General features: G+C 42.2%; 1 non-coding gene across 1 annotated transcript; it reads left to right on the top strand.

The window, feature by feature from the left end:
• Positions 1-4,249: 4,249 nt before the first annotated feature.
• On the top strand, positions 4,250-4,321 carry TRNAG-GCC (transfer RNA glycine (anticodon GCC)). The gene has a single exon. It is a non-coding gene; the product is annotated as a tRNA-Gly (tRNA).
• Positions 4,322-6,347: the final 2,026 nt, after the last annotated feature.

Here is a 6,347-nt window from a genome sequence, read left to right as displayed (position 1 = left end):
AACGGAAGTCGCTTACGCCACAAGGCTAAGGTAGTTCACCAAAAAAAAAGAAATAGCAAGCTTTTCCCTACTAAAGGAAGGGCGCTTTTCCCCCTTAAATGCTAATGTTGCGGCTTGCGCAACAAAAAGCTCGTAGGCAAATTTGCGTGGCTAAATAAGCAGCCTTTCACCTTACTTGTTATCTTTTCCTGTATTTTTGGGACTGTTACATCCTTATATGAATTCTTTTATGCATTCTTTTTGCTAGAAATCTTTACGCCATTGGTGCCAACGGTTGCTAGCTTTGCTGGCCAAAGAGGCCAAAAGGGCCAAAGAGGCCAAAACCCTTTTGGCGCAGCAGCTTAAACGTAGCTAGCCAACATAAACAATATACTCGCATGCCAATAAGCGTGGGAGGACTGGGCAACCTGCGTCGTAGGTTGGCTTCGCTTGCCCGTTGGTTAAAAAAAACGTTTTTCGCAAACAGTTCAGAGAACTATGAGCATATGAAGGGCCAGCGTAGCTGGCAACGCTTTGCAACCTTTCTTTTGTATATACACTATTATTTCTATTTCTAGCAGCTTATTTTCTATATCTATGTATATTTGCCAGCGTAGCTGGCCAACCCATTTGGGTGAATATTACACTAGAATGACTTTCTTAAGCCTTTTGGATAGGTGGCCAAAGTGCTGCAATCTGCAAGCACAAGCTCCGCTTGCGCTGCCAAAAACTTGGCGCAACCGCTCTTGCAACCCCAGATTGGAGAAGCAATCAAATTAAAGTGAACTACCACCATATAGAGGCGTTGGCTAGCGTAGCTGGCAAAAACCAGATATGGCCACAAAACTTGGAGCAGCAGCTCTTGCAGCCGCAGATTGGGGACCCATTTGGCAACGTTTGTTGCAAGAGCTGCTGCACCAACAAAACAATGGACGATTTATCTAACTAGGAGCTGTGTGGACAAAGTTCACACCAGTTGCATAAAGGCACCGTAGAAAGTGCTGCATTGGGACTTCAGAGTGAGCAAAATTTACAATCTTATTCTTGGCCGAAGGCCCAAAAACAACAACTTCCGGAACTCTTTTTGCCTCTTATACAACAATATACATCAATTAGATAACATTTCGTCTAAATACGCCTATGCTTTTTGTGCTTGCAAATTGTGCTGGGAATGTAGCCAAGCTAGCACAAGAGCCGTAGGTAAAAGGTATTACATTTTTTAAAATCGATTATGATGTAATCTACAACGATAAATTTTATTTGCTCACTATCAGACTTGAACTGATAACCCAAACCCATATTGGGTACAGATTTTGAGTCTATTGTGTCTACCAATTCCACCAAGTAAGCAGTGTTATTATTAGATTTGTTGTATAGCGGCTGCGCCCTTTTGTTGGCCGCGCAAAAAAAACATTATTTGAGAAGATAGGGCATTACAGCAGCTGCAAAACGTAGTAAAGTAGCCTAACCGAGTTCGGTGAAGCGCGCTTACCGCTAACCGCGAAAGCAGTAGTTACTTACGGTTGGCCTTACCAGCATAGCTAGTATCGTTGGTATCGCTGCTTTACCTGTGAAGCAGGTTGGCAAGTTGCACCAAGCGATTGGTTAGCCAGCGTAGCTGGCATTCGCCCCCAGGCGGCCGCTAGCGGAGGCAGCTAACCGCTAGCGGTAGCGGAGGCGACGTTCATCAACAAAGCAGTTTGTCCCGCAACCGCGTACAAGACAACCCGCTTCGTAGATAGCGTATGAAGAAATTGAAATTGAGCTTTTTGAGCTGAGCAAACGCTTTTTATTTTAGTTAAACAAAAGGTGTTTGTCTACGGCTACAGCCTACGGCAAGCAGCGCTAGCGGAGGCCGCTATTCGCTACAGCGATAGCTACCTATGGTTGGCCCTTGTATAATGACGTACGCTGGTACCTAGCCATTTTTTGCGGAAGCTAGTAGCCGCGTGCTAACCTACGAAGCAGGTGCAAGCATTTTAGATATTCACTATCTTGTCCCTGTGCTTGCAGCCTACGCAAATTGATGGCTTTGCTGACCAATTTGCGTAGGCTACAAAGGGCGACCATCTACAAATAGATAAAACACAAAATAATGTATTTATTTAATAACCACTTTAACGGTAATATCCCAGTTAGTATCACATTATCAAAAGTCGCAGGAATAGGTAATAGAATGGCTACCCAAGCTTGCGATCAGTTAGGTATAAGTAAGGATGTCAAGCTAGAGAATCTTTCTAATTCTCAGATCAATCTATTGAACCCGATTGTACATCAACGTTCTTTAGTTAAGAACGATATGCGTACTCTTATAAAAAGAAATAAAACACGTCTTTGCTCGATTTTTTGCTTGAGAGGCTTTTGGCACATCGAAGGATTACCGTGTCGTGGGCAGCATACGCATAAGAATGCACGTAATTAGAAAAAACAACAAAATAATACGCTTTTAATAAACAAAAAACAAAAACACGCAGGAACAAACTGAAGGTGCTACCGAAGCTTGGTAACGGCTTGGCCAAGCGTAGGTTGGCAGGCCTACGACCCCGCCGCAAAGCGCATACACGCTTTACCGTAGATTGGCTTCGGGTTACCTGCTCTGCAGGTTGGCCGTCGCGACTCACCCGACACTAAAGCGATTGCCTACCTCGTACGCGGGCCATACGCAATAAGCTATAAGGGTACTGCAAGCAGCGCTAGCGGAGGCCTCTAACGGAGGCCAACAGCTTCTGTGTTAGTGACTAGCAAGCTACGGTTGGCTGCTACTAACACCGAAATAGAAAGACAACTCACCATGTATGCTCCTCGACGCACTAAATTCAGAAAACAGCAAAAAGGTAGAACAAAAGCCACAGAATCAAAGAATTCAAAGATTCATTTGGCAAGTATGCTATCAGATCTTTGGCAAATGGTCGATTGAGATCAAGCACTATCGAAGGGGTACGACTCGCCATAACCCGCAAGTTAAAGCGAAGCGGTTAAGTCTGGATCTGTGTATATCCTGATCTAAGTGTGACTAAAAAACCTTTAGAGGTGCGTATGGGAAATGGGAAAGGTAGCTTCGAATATTGGGCTTGTAACTTCAAGAATGGACAAATCTTATACGAGATCAATGGAGTTAGTTGCACCTTAGCAAGACAAGCAGCTAGAATTGCTAATAAAAAACTACCAATGAGAACAACGTTTGTCAAGAAGGATTAAGATTGTTGTACAACTAGGCCTCCGCTAGCACTTCACCTCCCCTTTTGGCAAGCTCCACGCTTCGCTTGCGCCAACCTATAACTAGTGCCCTTGCTACTGGCCAAGCAGACTTACCTTCGTGAGAGACTTGTGCTGCCAAAAATAAGAAAAGTACCTTGTGAAGCATGCTTATCTGCTAAGTTAGTTGGCAAACGAGCGATACCTGTTACACCGTCGCTCTGCATTGTGAGCCTAGCCTCCGCAGCACGGTACCGCTATTAACTCCCGTTAAAGCGGATACCAGCTAACCTCGTACTCGGTAGCGGACTACCAATACGGTTGCTTCTATAGGTTGGCTTGCTTAGCGGGTACCACGACGCTATAAGCGCTACACAAGCACAAGAGTACTCAGCTATAGTCTGGCGAGCAAAGCTCTCGCTTAATAATTAATAAATACATAATTATTTACAAGCACCTTACTAGCTTCGGTATACAAGCACCTTACTAGCTAGAGTCGTCGTATCGGCCAGCTACGCTGGCCAACCCCATAAGATATTCACTAGTACACAAGCCCTTGGTGCAAGCACAATATACCTTTTGGCGCAACAGCTCTTGTCTACGGCTTGGCCAAGCATAGGTTGGCAGCACAAGGGACGATGAGTTGAACTTGCCTAGTACATCATGCTAACAAAAATTACGAAAATCTTGTAAGCTATTGCTTTTGGCGCAACAGCTAAAACACATAGTGCTAGCTTATTACCTCGCTTTTTCATGTAATAAGCTAGCACTATTAGATTTTTTGCACAAGTTGGGTGCCAAATACAGAAAATTATATGCATGGCGCAAGCACAATACTTTTTTTACATCTCTTTGCTACTTTCAGATCGGGGTTCGCAGTTGTCCAACCTGAACTGCAGGTAGCACGCGATAGGCTAGCACAAAGCATCTTAGCAACTTGTTTTTAAAGCAATAGCCACACTAACCTTGCCTATCTTTTTGTTGAGACTAGCGTTGGCTGCCTTAGCTACAGTAAAGCCACTAGTTTAAGTAAAAAACACACAAGCCTTTTAGTACACAAATGCGTGTTGTGAATGCGGAAGTAGCTCAATGGCAGAGCATTGCCCTGCCAAGGCAAAGGTTGAGGGTTCGATCCCCTTTTTCCGCTGTGCTTGCCTACTGTGTGCGAGCAAGGGCATATGCGGTAGGCAAGCATCCCCCCATCTGTTAATCGGCTGACGTAACGCTATGCTTGTTGGCATAGCTCTTATCGTAGGCTATAGTTGTTGCCCGCTTGCGGGCTTTCAGCTTTGCTGATCTGCAAGAGGTTGTTGTTGGCCGAAGGAGCAACAACAAAGCAGCGAAGCCAACTGTAAGTAGCTACCGTGTACGCAGTTAGCAGCTTAGCTTCGGCGCCAGCTACGCTGGCCAAAAGGACCACGACATCATTAAGGCATTAGAGTTTTTGGGGGCTGCAAGCAGCATGAACGGCGTTTGTCGGCTTCATAGGTGGCGCGACCTTGCTGCAATGTAAGCCGCTGCTACCAGGTATACCAACGATAATACGTTGGTACATGTAGCCCCGCATCGCTCACAACAATTTTTTGAGAGATTTTACATATTATATTCATATTATATTAAAGTGTTAACTTTTTTCTACTTGCTCTCAAGGACTTGCAAAAGAAAAAAATTTGAACTCTTGGGCTAATTCAACCGCTTCCGTAATTACCCGCTTTTCTGAGTCATCATATCGTACTTCCACATAACCACTAAGGGGAAAATCTTTTCGTAAAGGTTGACCCTTAAAGCCATAATCCGTTAAAATAAGTCTCAAATCAAGATGATCAGAGAAAAATACACCAAACATATCCCACACCTCCCTTTTCCACCAAGCTGTGCACGAAAAAACTTGTGTTACAGAAGAAATGGGGGTAATTTCATCAATACTTGTTTTGATACGAATTCTAGAATTAAATGAAACACTTAAAAGGTTATATACCATTGAAAACCTTTCTTCACATGTTGGATAATCAACTGCAGTGATATCCATGAGTTGCTTGCACTGCGTATTCACATGATCCCTTAAGAAATATGAGAAAGGAAGAACAAATTGTGGGTATATAAAAAACACAATTTCCTTCTTACATAATGAACATTTCTGTATCCATTTCGGTATAGATTTAATTAATGACTTTACAAAATTTTGTTGCTCCATTAGTGTGTTGTTTTTTCTACTTATAGTTTATAGTATTGTATTTGCAACCAATCAGCTTCGTAGTTAATAGTACTGCGAAGCTGGCGGAGTAGCTTGGTGCCGCTTCGCGGCGTAAGATTCTAATTAGAATTTGAATATGTTATATAGTTGTTCAGCCGGGTCTTAAATCGAGTGTAGGTTGATTGTTGAATGAAGGAATTTGGCTTCAAAAAAAAAAAGTAGACTTCTTGGTAATTCACTATTCTCTTAATCTAAGGGGGTGCAGGCTGAGCTAACTGAGAGTGGACCATTCATCTACTGATGCAGCTTTTCTCTTCTAACGCTTTCTTAAATATTCTACTGAACTTGATTGACTATTGAATTCCAAAGGTATAATTCATAAGCTACCCCTATCTTGGAGAGAGTACCAAAAGAAGATGAAATACAAGAAAGTAATCTTGATTTGGTTCAACTTCAAAGATCTCTTTGAATTTAAGAAAAGAGTAGACTTAGAGAAAAGAACAATGAGTCAATTCATTTTCACTTTAAGGCAAACCTTATTGAGCAAAAATTAAGTGCTCCATATAACAAGAAGTATTTATTTCCTAAGGTTCATAATGAAAATTATAAGGACCAAAAGTCTATTGGCAACAATAATAAAAAGAAAGCCACATGTTATGTATTTGGAAAATCAGAATACTATTTAAGAGAGTGTCGACACCGGAAAGGATTCAAAAGGCCTAGAGACTAAGTAAACTTGACCACTGGAAAAAAATTTGTAGCAATGGTTATTAAAGTAAACATGATAGATAAAGACAATGGATGGTAGATCGATACCGGTACTACCATTCATGTGTCTAATAATCGATACATGTTTAAGACTTTTGAACTAGTAGGTGACGGTAATTCAGTTCAACTTGGAACCCAATCTATGACAAATATGCTTGAAAAGGGGAATATTGGAACTAAGTTTAGTTCAGGCAAGGTACTCACCTTAGAA

This window comes from Amborella trichopoda, chromosome 1, assembly GCF_054954075.1.
Source record: "Amborella trichopoda isolate Santa Cruz 75 chromosome 1, AtrichopodaSantaCruz75HAP2 v2.0, whole genome shotgun sequence".
NCBI classification, from domain to species: domain Eukaryota; kingdom Viridiplantae; phylum Streptophyta; class Magnoliopsida; order Amborellales; family Amborellaceae; genus Amborella; species Amborella trichopoda.
Note: the sequence above shows the minus strand (reverse complement) of the source record. Positions and strands in the feature narration are given on the sequence as shown.